The sequence below is a fragment of the Pygocentrus nattereri genome, chromosome 10, assembly GCF_015220715.1.
Source record: "Pygocentrus nattereri isolate fPygNat1 chromosome 10, fPygNat1.pri, whole genome shotgun sequence".
Taxonomy (NCBI): domain Eukaryota; kingdom Metazoa; phylum Chordata; class Actinopteri; order Characiformes; family Serrasalmidae; genus Pygocentrus; species Pygocentrus nattereri.
The window spans coordinates 8,709,309-8,723,615 of record NC_051220.1 but is presented as its reverse complement, the minus strand read 5'-3'; the positions used below and the strand labels follow the sequence as shown (position 1 = coordinate 8,723,615).

Sequence of the window (14,307 nt, the reverse complement as noted above, 5' to 3'; positions counted from 1 at the left end):
ACCCCAAGTGGACGTGCAACCTCTTGGACTGGACGTTCTGGCACACAGAGCTATATCTCACTTACATAAGACAACTTGCAGACCAAGCTTGACAGGATACTCTGCTCTGCTTTTTATGACAGACGCTGACGCCAAAGCTGGAATGAAATGAGGGCTACCGTCTAAACTTCCATTTAAATATTGATGCCATCCTCCTCTCCTATTCCATCACATTTTTTTGAAACTATTTGAGCAAACACGGCTTAGGTTTCAAGCGAATCATGATGACGACACAGTTTCAGAGCAGCCAGCTCCGAGTTTCTAAACAGCAAGTTCCCCGCACCAAGTCAGGTCTCTTATCTATTTTTCAGCGTGGAAAGTGACACCGCTGGGTCGCCGCCAGCATTCAAGGACTTGTGTTTATTTGATTGCATTAGAAAGGCATGTTCCACACCCTTTTCCTCCAGCCAATGCACTCCGCAGTCACAGCTAGACCTAATCAGGAAAAGGAGCTCCATCAACGTCGAGACTGCACAAAAAGGTGTTTCAGTGAGGCTCCCACAGCCTGTTAACCCATTCATGCCCAACAACTACATCGTTCTGACTGGTCTGTGGGGTATTTTGTACAGTTATACTCTGGATAAACATTTAACTGTACATAGCTGAATGCAATAATGTCATTTCTATATTTTATTCACAATTATATTTAAATTTTCTACTGAAATAAATATTAGTAGTCACATGTGACTAAAAGATTAGCCGTAAAGATTTGTTTCATACAGTTTGATCTATTTGAAATCCTCAGATTTGTGCTCAGGAAAACCCTGAGAACATATGGACCAGACACAGACCTTAACGGTGGGGTGGGATCACTACCAAATACAGGCCTTTCTTTAAAAAGCAGAAGAGATTTTCATGTCAAGTGCAAGTAAGAGAGGGAGAGAACAAGCTCACCAATGTCAGAAACCAAACGTAAATACATCAATGACTGGCCACTGTTGTAGAGCATACCTAATTTAAGCAGAGCTCCACACAAAGTGGACTCCTGACCAGCCATAAGGCCTGATGGGAAGGGGGAAAGGGGGGAGGTTGTAGATGTCAACAAAAGTGATTCAAATCATCACGTCAACGCAGGACAAAAGCCCCATTCGGCCGGACAGATGCTGGGCCTGGACGCCGCTATCTGACTATGCAAATCACCCTGGGGGTTTAAATTCAGCAGAACAATAGCCAAACACAACAGCACAGAGAGCAAGGCAAACAGTTCATCCAAGCCCCATTGTAAAATACATAACTACCTCAGGCAGCAATATAAAGCGGTGTTTAATCATTTAAGCATAAGTACTGTCGTTTAAGTTCAACAGGTTTCTACCCAACTAATAACCTCGAGGCTTTGCATTGCTGCAAAGGAAATTGACTTTCACCATCAAAGCCACAACTCTAGAAACTTGAGGGTGTGATTTCTTTTTCGTGTAGGCGGTTAGGGTGAAATGCAAGTAAGAGTATGGCAAATCTCAAATAAATCACACAAGCAGACTTAATCTTGTTCTGCCTTTATAGCAGCAATGAACCCAGAATCTCTCAGCTATGCACTAGCTAATGAGCTTCTGTGGTCAAGCATCAGATGAACCGGTTTGATACTGGGGTAACACAGATAACTACCTAACTAAGAAGGTCACTGAAGGGTTTAATTTAATGAGACTCCTAGTTTTACGTATTGGAAAGAGAAAAACGCCTCAACACCACCCATTCTATTCAAATCTAATACACCCTAATAATAGAGCTACTGCTGAAGAGCTGAAGCGAGCTTCTTGTTCGAATTTTCCCGTTCCACCTTAAAAGCTGCAGCACTTATTACAACTAACGCCTCAGGCGCCAGACTTTAACTGCTGCACCATTTAAGGTGGAACGGGGAAATTCGAACAAGAACCTGAATAGTAAGCGTCGGGTTATAAATTTGGTTTTCTTTGTCAAATGTATGGCTCACAGGGAGCTGCTTACTTATTAGTAGCTTGTTGGCTAACGTTCACCTAACGTTAATAACGTTACTGAGAAACAAATTCTGAGGTAAACTGGTCTAAGATGAGACAGCAGTCGATTTTGGTGGACTAACGTTGGCAAAATAAGTCAACAAGAGAGTTTTTACACAATAATAGAGAGATATTTTAAATGGCAAGTGAACTAAAATATGACACACAATAAAACTGACAGCACAGGAGAGTCAGGATACTTACAAAGACGTTGATATCGTATTTTTTATGCTTATCCACCGTTTGTTCGAGATGGTTCTGCAGCCAGCGTCCGTTGGAGCCGTTAGCTAGCTGGTGTTTTTAATTCTTAATTTTCTTAGCCGATAGCTCTGTTAGCTCGGCTGAGGAAAACAATAAAACGGTTCAAACACAAGACTAAAGCTAGCTAACCCCGCTAAGTTGCTAACTAACAAAGGCAAAGGTATGAAGAGTTCTTCCAAATGTCAGGATAAAATACACACGTGCAAAATGTTGCGTATCTATGAAACAGTCGGTTTTCACCACCCCGAAATTCTAACTGATCACCACAAAAGATTAATACAGCTGAAGCGACGCTCCGGTCTGCTTTCTCAAGTCTGAACATAAACAGATTGTGGTGTGCGGTGCCGTGTAGTGGATGGAGAAAAAAGCTGCCCTCGTCATTTATTACTCTGAAACGCATTATGGGTAGTGTAGTTCACGAGAGTGGGGCTCAGGCTGGCTCCATTGAAAAAGTACATAAATACAAAAATACAGTGAAAAAGTTCAGCTCGGTCCACGGAACTCCTAAGGTGACATGTGTCAAGCTCGAGGCCTCGGATTACTATATTGAGGCCACGATTTACTATACTGAGTGCCACAAATTAATATGTTGAGGCCTCAAGTTATATATAAAAATCAGAATCTCATAACTTGTGGCCTCAGTATATTAATTTGTGGCCTCAATATAGTTATTCATGGCCTCAATATAGTAAACTGTGTCCTCAACATAGTAATTCATGGCCTCGATATAGTCATTTGTGGCCTCAATACATTAATTTGTGGCCTGAGTATAGTTATTCATGGCCTCAATATAGTAAACTGTGTCCTCAACATAGTAAATCATGGCCTCAATTTAGTCATTTGTGGCCTCAATATATTAATTTGTGGTCTCAATATATTGATTTGTGGCCATGCTTTATTAAAAATAATCACCATGTCACCTTAAAGGCTCCAAACAACTCTGAAAAATGTCATGAGAATATTTCATACAGCGTGTCACTAAAACATGCATATTTTAATTATATTCCACCTCATTCAATAATAGTTTATAATAGTTTATAATTTAATAATAGGCCCTTTACTTGCTGTATAATGAACACATTTTCTCTGTATTCCTTTACATTCCAACACAGATCCTGGTCACAGATATGCACTGCTTTGTTTGGTTAGATTGATCATCATTGCTGCTAGGTTACATGTCCACAGTCCTAAGCTGTAAATCTCTATGAGGAATAATAGGCCACCATGGGCTCTGTGCAATGGCTCAGAATGTGAGGAGAGGCCAGATATGTATAAAATAAACCTCTGACTGAACTCTGTGGTGAAGGTAAACAGAGACACACACACCCAATAAACCCATGTACTGTCGTAAGGCCCAGGGCAATTAAGGCCTGTTTGCCAATATACACCCACATGCAAACACAGTGAGACAATCCCACAGATGAGCCCACTTGCTGCATCAGAAAGCATCCAAGGAGACTTTCGTATGGTGTCATGTGATTGAAGTGGATAAATTCTCTATATATTACACCTCTCGGTGCTATTTTTTTACACTAGATGATACACTCACACTACCACACTACCAATTATCACTGCAACACAACTCTCTCTTTTCATTCTTACTTTTATTCAAACGGTGATAAGGTTGCCCATATTACAACCCAAATGAACCCGAATGAAAAAACATATAGGCCAATATGATTTGCAAGTCTTTTTGACCTGTATTCAGCTGTTTTGTGAACTGAGGACACCAGTTGTTGTAGTTGTGAAAGTAGATTTTTTTTCCCTTTCTTGCTTGATATAACACTTTCTCTGCTTTGTGCTTCATAATATGCAACACATTTTCAATGGGAGGCAGGTCTGGTCTGCAGGCAGGCCAGTCTAGCGCCTACACGCTCATGCTACAAAGCCATGGTGTTATAAAACATGCAGAATGTGGCTTGGCATTGTCTTGCTGAAATAAGCAGGGATGTCTCTAAAAGGAAATTGTGTAGAAAGCAGCATGTGTTGCTCCAAAATGCATATGTACTCCTTAGCATTAACAATACCTTCATAGATGTGCTGGTTAACTTAACATTAACATTCCAGCTTGTGTCAGTCCATCTGAGATGAGCTTTAGCCCAGAGAAGTCGGCGGCGTTTCCGAATGGTGTTGATGGATAGCTTCTGCCTCGCAGAGTTGAATCTTAACCTGCATTTGTAGATGCAGCAAAGAACTGTGTTTACTGACACAAGGTCACAGGCATTCAATACTAGTCCAACTTCTCCAGATTCTCTGAATCTTTTAATAATTTTATGGACTGTAGTTGGAGAAATCCCTAAATTCCTTGCAATGGTGAAATGGAAACATTGTTCTTAAACTGTTGGACTATTTGTTTACAGTCTTTCGCAAGCTGGCAAGTAAGCCTTTCGTGAATGCTTCTTTTATACCAAATAATGATTGCATCACTTGTTACCTGTTCACCTGTTTACCCATGGAAAGTTCATAAAAAGGTGTTTTTGATCATTCCACAAACTTCCCAGTTTTACGTTGCCCCTGTACCAACTTTTTTGGAATGTGTCATTAAATCTGGTATTAGTGTGTATTTAGTTAAGTTTGTAACCTGCTCAAAATTTCTTCTGAAATCAATGGTATTAAGTTGAGAGTTGGCCCACTCTTTGCTGCTACTCTTCTGGGAAGGCTTTACACTCATCCAAAAGGCACTGGATGGAGCGCTATCACTCCAGAGAACACAGTGTCACTTCTCCACGGCCAAGTGCTGGGAGGCCTTATTCCCCTTTAGCTGATGTTTAGCATTGGGATGACCTTAGGCTCAAGTTTGGCTGCTCCAGAGCATTCCATTTTATGTGCTAGTGCTTTTCTATTAGATTAGTGGAGGCTGTGACAGTAATAGGTGCGCCTTAATGCAGCTGTCTAGATTCATTTGGATATTTAGCATCACAGTCCCTGTTAAATCCAGTGTTTTCCAAGAAGATGGATCATTTTCTCCTGCTTTTGTAGTGAGATATTTTGACAGGCATTTGTTTTCATATATAATTAATATAAAATATTATTTTGTCTGCAATGACGGCTTCCTTGTGTGGTCTGGGTTGATGGAATTGCTGTTTGTTTTTAATCTTTTGTATGACAGCTCAGCATTTTGGCAACAGTGAAAGAAGGAAATGTCTCCTCATTTATGCTCATAACTTTAAAGGGAAATTTCACTTTTTTGTTTACAAAATAAATCAGTCATTGAAATATAAACATGTATGGCAAAAGTCATGCAAATGGTTTGTTGCAGAGAAACGTACCAACACTGATTCCTTACTGTGATGCTGGTGGGAACCAGGGAGTGTAATGTCAAGACAAATGTAGTCATTTTATTATCATTTTATAGTCGTAGTTTTCTATGCAGACCAGTTTGCCTAGCAGTGCCATACATGTACCCCTTGGCCATGACTGAGTTTTTTAAAAATACATTTTAAGCCAAAACCTTCTCAAATCTATGATTAATCAATGTCTTAGTCATCTGGTACCTATCATCACCACTGTGAACAGTTCTGACTCTCTCTAGAACTGAGCATCTCATCCAACCATTCTGGATGACTTTACATCTTAACCATTTTACTAGGCAAAATATGCAAACTTGTAAAATTGGTAACGTTTCTCTTTAAGCTAAATAAAAACTGAATAAGCAGTAGACTTTCTTGGGTCAGGCTATCTGATTACTAATAAATCCTGCTTTGTGAACTTTCCCTCTGGTCAGCAGGTCATAGCAGGCCACACTATGACATTCTCATATTCCAGTTCAGAAATCACATCAGCCAAGCAAATAAACAAATAAACAAACCAGTAAATGAATAACTCTTGGATGAACGTCATCACATCAGGACACAAAATGACCTCGGGTAGATGGACACACACACACACACACACACACACACAAACACACACACACACACACACACACACACACACATCCAACATACCTGCAGTGACAGTGATAAATCAGTTTACATCTGACTGTTATCCAGTGGTAAACCGTGACTATTAATGCCAGGCCTTCAGTTCAGGCCATAAATATGAGGCAAAAACACAGCTATGCTAATGGGAATTCAATCAATCAATCAATTAATCTATCTATCTATCTATCTATCTATCTATCTATCTATCTATCTATCTATCTATCTATCTATCTATCTATCTATGTGTCTGTGTATCTGTCTGTCTGTCTATCTATTTGTCTATCTATTTGTCTGTCTGTCTGTCTGTCTGTCTGTGTATAGCGGTGCTGAAAAAGACTTCATACAAAGAAGCCAACTTAATTACAGATTCAGATACAGATTACAGCTTCTCTGAAGACCTAGATGGCCCTATAAGTTCCCTCTGCTTCCCTCCACATCACTATGGCAACAACGCCAACACCTCACCATAGCATTTCTAACGTTCCTACCTTCAGGGCCAGAATGCATAGAGGCCTGAAAAGATATGATTAATGTCAGGTCAGTGTTTTTTCTCTCAGCTCGGTGCGAGAACGTTCACACAATGACTGATGGAATCTTGAGTTCTAATTAAGCTTTGTTATGACTTTTGAACTCTTAGATTTTTCACAGGCACGTGTATTAAGACATCACAACGTAGTGATCTGTGACCTAGTTTACACTAGACCTAGTTTTAAAACGGGATAGAGAAAGACTCTCAGTTCAAAGTGAAGTCTGCTGATTTTTTACTTTTTCAGAATTAAATGATTAGGATGTAAACACACCGAATCAGAGTGGTTTGATGTAAAAGTCAGGTGTGTTGAAGATAAGCGGTGATCGGAACCAGAGATCAGAAATTTTAAAGGGACCATATCATTTTCAATAAGAGTTTGATGCAGTGTGAATACTGTTAATATTTTAAAACATAGCAAGGTATTTTAGTTCATTTATGGAAACTATGCTGCAAAAAACAATCAACTGCTTCTGTGATGTCATAAAAAAAACGATACATTTACATATAGTTGCCTACAGCAGTTTAGCCCCGCCCATTCACTATGAAGTTCTAAGGAGTGTTTTAAACTGGCCTGCTTTTTTTGCACCAAACAGAACACCCAATCAGAACAGAGGTCGTTTACATAGCTCGGCCTTAGAGAAGCAGCAACAAAACAGCCTGTTTAATTCAGGAACGTTGGAAAATTATGGTCCATTATGATAGATTTTTGGTACATAAACCCAAACAAACTAATTGGAACTCAGTGAGAAACAAATACAAGATATATGTGGCCTAAAATCTTAAAGCGCCCTCACACAAAGTTTTAACACCAAATGGTTATGAATGCATTCATTTTTATGATAAGGTTTTGGCCTAAAACCTACTTTGTTTGCCTAAAACATAGTCCCCACTATTTTAAACAGTACCACAATATTTTATTTACTTTTTGACTATTATTAATATTACATACACAAACGTAGAAGATATCTGTAGGTTTACTGCTACAAGCATTGCTCAATTTCTCTAAGCATCACAGCACACCACTTAGAAATTTCCTCTTACTGCAATAAATATGTCTGCTATGCAATGCTACGCTATAGCAGCCTTTAGAATTAAACAGGTTTATTTTATCATGGCACCTTCAGACCTAATATGTGTGAAAGAACTCTGTGTGGTGCTCATATATCCATCTGATATCTGATATACACACAACAAAGTGTTATATTCAGATAGAAAACCTCAGGAATGTGTAAAAAAAATAAGGTAGCTTCTCCTTTGAATGTGTGGATCCTTAGGCAGGCTGCAGTGATTGATTCACTTCCTGACAGCCAGGAGCAGCACAACGTTTAATCATTTTTCCCACATCTTCCACTCCAATAACTCAGCTACAGACTGTCTGCAGGAACACCACTCTTCATAACTTTAGTGGGAATGGGCGGGGCTAAACTCTTGTGGGCTGCAGTTGTGTGTGGGGTTGTAGTCAAATGCTCATATGAACTTTGGGTTTAAGCAGATGGTACAAAATCACAATGTGGTAAACTGAAATGATCAAGGCTGATACACCAAGTGTCACTGGATCATCTTGATTATGAGGTTGTTTAGCAGTCAGAATATGAATATTAAGAGAGTCTTATTAGTCCCACTTATTGGGGAAATTTTACCTCTGCATTTAACCTATCAGTGAAGTGAAACACCACATACACTCCAGTGAGCACACTTGCCCAGAGCGGTGGGCAGCCCAATCTGCAGCTCCCAGGGAGCAGTTGGGGGTTAGGTGTCTTGCTCAAGGACACCTCAGTCATGTGCTGTCGGCTCTGGGGATCAAACCGGTGACCTTCTGGTCACAAGGCTGGTTCCCTAACCTCCAGCCCGTGACTGCCTCAAGTAGATGCACCGTTCCCGGAGGTACTGAAATACCAGGTCGATGCGTGGAGTGGACGGAGCAAGCCCCTCTTTCGTCTCCCTGTTCTAAAAATCAGTTTAATATGTAGTCCTCATATAGAGGACATATCAGATATTAAACTGATAAGAACAGATACTACACTTGATCTTAGCCAAAAGGCCGAGAAGCGATGTATTGCTATATATATGCTGCAAGCAGGCCTGAAATGACAGTAAGTCAGCAACTAAAGGTAAATACTATTATATAAGAATAGAACAAACAGAGCTACTGAATAGAGTTGATGTACTGTGTAAACATTAAAATGTGTAAAAGTTTTAAAATATGCCATTCATTCTCCAGTTCATACAGAAAACTAAGCTGCAGAAACAACTTGTTGTTCATGGTTGTGATGCCATGATAGTAGTGATTTTTGAAAAATGCCATTTTTCCATAGGGAAAACCAGGTTATATCAGTGGAATAGTACTTTTAAAACAATGAGCATGTTTACATGTACTTAATAATCCAATAACTGCAGAAAATTTGATTTTGTCAGTGATCTGATCAATGCATTTACATGCACTTGAGTAAACAGATAGTGGGGAAACATGAATCAGACAGTAATTAGATTTCTGCTTTGCAAGCAGCCAGTAAACTCACAGAGGAAGACATGATAAAGTAAACTTAAAGTAAAACTCACATTTCATGCCGCAGCTTTTTTTGTTTGTATTTAACTTATCACTTTACCTGAAAATATGAACCTATCATCTAGATCATCTAGGAGATGAAGAATTTCGTCAAGCATATATTTAGTTCCAGCGCCGCTCCACAAGTGTTTTGCTGCGTCTCGTGGGAATGCTGCTTGCTTATTCCCGGTACCGTCTGTTTTCTCAAACGTGCACACTGAGAAGTCCGAAAGAAATCAGAGTAAGAGTTCACATGCACTAAAAAATCCAGCTCTCTTTGGATTTCTGAATTGGATTTCTAGACCTTACTCTGATCTAAAAAGTCTGAATGTGCTGTTTACATGACCATTTAATTAATCAGATAACTGCAGAAATCTGATTATGATCGGATTATTGAGTGTGTGTAAATGCGCTCAATGTTTACACAGTGAATCAAACTTTTTCATTACAAAAAAGCAATGAACAGTGTGTTTTCCATGATATGTGCCTTTAATATAATAATACCTATATAGCTCCTTTGAGTTGAATTGAAAGAACGGCCCTTTTAAATTCTCCTCCTGTGCGGTGATGACCACCTAGTGTTCCCCAGCAAGGCTCCACAGGGCATTCTGCACCATCTTGAGGGTCATTTTAGGACTGTTATTGATATGATAACATAAAAAACATAGCAACAGCTGCGTCAAACCAAAAGCCGGGAGGTCAGCAGGAGGGCAGAGAGGGACAGAAATGGAGAGAGTGAGATGGAAAGAGAGGAGAAAGAGTAGTAGGGCTGGGGAGACAGAGGTGTGACCGGATTAGGTGATAGAGCTGCTCTCATGGTTAACACTTCATATCCGGAGAGTCCTGTGTTTAGGAGCTGGCCTCACACTGTTGTCAGGCTGCCATGGAAACAGTAGCTACGGACACAGATATGTTGACTGAATGTTTAGGATATCCTAAAGTTAGAAGGGGCTAGAAAACGGAGTGGTGACATTCCATATATGTTCTATGTACAGTTGCAGGCTGCATGACTTGCAGAAGAGTTGATTATATACACTGCATGTCAAAGGTTTGAGGACATTTTATTGGCCCCTTAAATGGCCAGGGCAGGCTAGTGGGCCCAAAGTTTTAATACAGACTTCTATAACCTAATAATAGCTCAGCTAGTTTGCACTGATGTCCCTGCAGTTGCTGAATAATGAGTCTTAGTATGTAACAAGCCTGGGATTTTCAGAGGTTATATAAGAACTTAATACATGCCTATTATGTAATATGAACATCATACTTGTTGTATTTAAACACTGTAAGTATTATGGTAAGGGCTCTCTCATTGACTAGGCCTTCAGGAGCCGAACTCAAGGCCTAACATGTCAGATTTAACACTTACATAATTAGCAACTGATGGGGGAATCAACCAAACGTGTTTTGAATGGGTTTACAATGGGTGCAACCAACATTCTGAGAAAAGATATCACTCTAGTCCTACTGGAAGTTCTAGATCTGTCACAGACTGTGAAAACGAGCCAGGTTTCAGTCAGTTGAAATGAAAAGCAGTGGCAACTTTCTACCAGGAGCCTTCACAGCTACAAAGTAAATACATGTTAATATGTTTGTTGCAAGCTTCAAATAAAGCATGGAATATATTTTACAAGCTTCTAATGTTCTTGCAAATGTTCTTGGGACAAACTCCCAAATAATACACTTGATTTTAGAAGAAATGTAAAAAAAATGGTTCTTTACAGGTTTCTATGTAGAACCATGGACACTCAAAGAACCCTTTGCATGATTTAAGGGCTCTTTGCATCATGAAATATTTCTTCAGATTGATGGAAAATATGCTATAGATGATTTAATATAGATGATATGATATAATAACGCTTCTGGGTGCAGTCTAGAACCTTTTCAAAAAAAGGTTCTATATCAAACTATCTACAGCACATTGAGAAGAACTTTTGAACTTTTTATGCAAATGGTTCTTTAAGTGTTCATGGTTTTACATAGAACCATTTTCTTTACTAAAGAACCCTTACAGAGCCATCTTTCTTAAGAGTGTATACATTCTTACTTTATTGAAAGGTAACTCAAATTACAATGGATACACATTTCACAGCACTCTTAGCAAAAAGGGTTCTATATAGTACCAAAAAAGGTGGCTTCTTTACTAAAGAACCCTTGTTCTTTAATCTTTAAATATTGGTGTAATTGTCTGTCCCTGCTTATAGCAGCTCCTGCTCTCAGACTGAGGAACCGTGGCTCTATCTATAGGCCCTTTGAGTTTAATTACACACCAGCAAACTGTGATTCTGAGCTGTTGGCAGTTCACTCCCCACCTCTGTTGATCAGATTTTGTTAGAGTGCTTTGTGTTTAAAGGTTGGTATAGTGTAGTGGTTAACACCTCTGCCTTCCACGTGGTAGACTAGGGTTCGATCCCCCACCTGGGAAGGCACCCTATACTATACCAATAAGAGTCCTTGGGCAAGACTCTTAATGCTACCTTCGCCTACCTCTGTAAGTCGCTCTGGATAACAAGCGTCAGCCAAATACCATAAAATGTAAAGGGCACCCAACCATCCTCTTGAAGATTTACCGTCTTGTAGAGTTGAGTTAAAACCTTACTTTTGTAGATCTGAGTTCACAGAGTTCATACAAAAGCTCCATAGGATCCCATTCATTTTGGATTTGCGTAGGAGCACCCTCTAGCTTCTCACAAATCTGAAAAAAATGACTGAGTGATAACTCTACTTGCTAGAAATTCTCTGGTCTTTCTATGCTAGCTTCCAGAGAACTTGTAGAGATGAGAATTACCACTCTGTGATGTAATACTAGAGGGCGCTCCTGAGCAAGTTCAAAATGATTGGGTTAAGATGGAGCATTTGAGTAAAATCATAGCTTAGAAATGCTGAAACATTAAAGAATACAATCACTTACTGAACACAGAACAGCATAAAACATTTTAACACTGCTGTTATATTTTAAGAGCTATTTTTGGGAGCTCGCCAACCAATCAGCACTCATTAGCAATAATGCCAGAGTTCTGCTGTCCAAAACCCGCTTGTTGTAGAAAAAAGATAACATACAGGTGAGTTTTCTACTTTCTAAAATTACATTAAAGTTCTGGGCAAGTGACTACTTTTTTTCTTCTTCTTGTTTTTAGCCATTTAGTGTCGTTTACTCCCATTCATTGAGGACTCGCTCGCAGGTGCCCTCTGCTATTTTGCAGTCATGTTTTTGACATAACAGGGGAAATAGGCAGTGGCTAGGCTTCTCATAAACCGACTCTGGCTAAGTCTGGCTTAGACTAATCAGACAAGAAACTCTGACCCAAACATATGATGCAGATTGCGTACTGCCCTCTGGTGGAGTACAGACTACAGACAGCTTATGGTTCTTCAATAAGAGAACGTAAAATGTTAGAGCGAAGCCAATGTGCATGACCAATATCCTAATTTTCTATTGAGTTTTTTACACTTTTTACACCTTCCTGACTATTGGAATACTTAAAGATTCCAAGCCATCCCTAAAAATTCATTTTGGGATATCAAACAAGCAGAAGCCCACAATTTTATTAGTCAAATTGAGGGTATGGAGGACTTCCAATACTTCTCTCTGGTCTTCTGAGGATCCAGAATTGCCTTCAAGATGGTGATAGTAATTCCGCTAGTGGGCAATTCTGGGAGGGCCTTTCTTTTCGGAATGCAGGAAAGTCTTTCTGCATTATATGTTATCTGCCTCCCCAACACATTTTTGGGTGAAGAACTTCTTCAAATCTACCCTTCATGAAGGTCACACCGTACCGTAGAGTTGAGAAGGAGCAGTGTCCATCGAACATAGCATCAGCTAAAGGTCAGTCATGACGTAAAAAAGCTTGAAACAGATCTAGGACCATCTACGCCTACCTATGCTAACATTATGAGAAGAAGCTGAAAAGTTACACCAGCTCAGTTTAATGGAACAAGATCGACCAACAGCTTAGCAGAAAACAGCTTTGCAGCTGACAAAACTCTTTTCAAAAGCATTGCCACGTTCTCACAGCGGCTTGTTGTGGCTAACCTTCTTTAGCATGTTCTCATGTTCTTTCTTTGATCTTCCTCCTCTCTCTCTTTCGTTTTCTCTCATCCCTCATATCGCTGGCCCCATTTACAAAGGGATCTCTTCTTAAAGAGCCCCAGAGGAAGACGGCTGATCTAGAATCACACTGCTCCCATGTTTATGGCGATATTAATCACTAAATGTGACCCCAGATTAGCACTCCCACTCTGAGTTGCCTTATGAACAGTGGCTTTGATAGATGAGCATAGTCTTACAGAGCACAATGGAATACCACTGGAGGTACCCATGACTGACCTCAGATTAGCCATTAGCGAATTGCACTTCTGTTGATGTGGCTGACCTGCATTCAAGAGCTCTGGGCTCTGGCGACAACAAAACCCAGCATGAGAGGCTCTTGAAACACGAGGATTTGAAATGCAAATGTGAGAATATCCTGGAGTAATAATGAGGTAATAATGAACAGGGTCGAGAGTAGAAGCGTTACAATTTGGTGCTGGCCAAGGGCCTAATTGGTCCTGACTAATACAACAGTATTAAAGGAAGAGTTTGGTAAAAAATTATTTACATAATTTCCCCCTTACCTCAAATTCAGCCGATCAGCCGAGTGTTCAATGTTTGTCTCTTTATTTTTTCTCTGGAGCTACAAGCTAATGTCCCAGATTGCAGGGTGACATCGACTTTTCCATCTTTTTGGTCGAGATTTCACTGTCAACACTGTGTTGGATCAGTGTTAAACTCTAAAAGTAAGTCAGCAGCTCATAACTTTGGCAACAGTGATATTGGATACACATTAATTTGTAGTTCAGCATGAGATGAAAGTGGCCAGTTTGCACCATTGGCAGTAATGACAAATATGCACTGATCAGGCATGACATTGTGACCACCTCCTTGTTTCTACACTCAGTGTCCACTCATCAGTTCCACTTACTATATAGGTGCCCTTTGTAGTTCTACAGTTACAGACTGTAGTCCATCTGTTTGTCTGATACTTTGTTAGCTCCCTTTTACCC

The 14,307-nt window shown here is 39.8% G+C and overlaps 1 protein-coding gene and 1 non-coding gene across 2 annotated transcripts in view; both read right to left on the bottom strand.

Annotated features, from left to right (window-relative positions):
* Positions 1 to 2,606, bottom strand: part of peli1b (pellino E3 ubiquitin protein ligase 1b) — a 76,793-nt gene extending 74,187 nt beyond the window's left edge. Inside the window, exon 1 of the mRNA XM_017704970.2 lies at positions 2,214 to 2,606. The gene's annotated coding sequence lies outside the window, so the exon portion shown is untranslated. The remainder of the gene's footprint in view (positions 1 to 2,213) is intronic.
* A 5,978-nt stretch (positions 2,607 to 8,584) lies between these two features.
* Positions 8,585 to 8,775, bottom strand: LOC119264224. The gene has a single exon (XR_005130885.1). It is a non-coding gene; the product is annotated as a U2 spliceosomal RNA (small nuclear RNA).
* Positions 8,776 to 14,307: the final 5,532 nt, after the last annotated feature.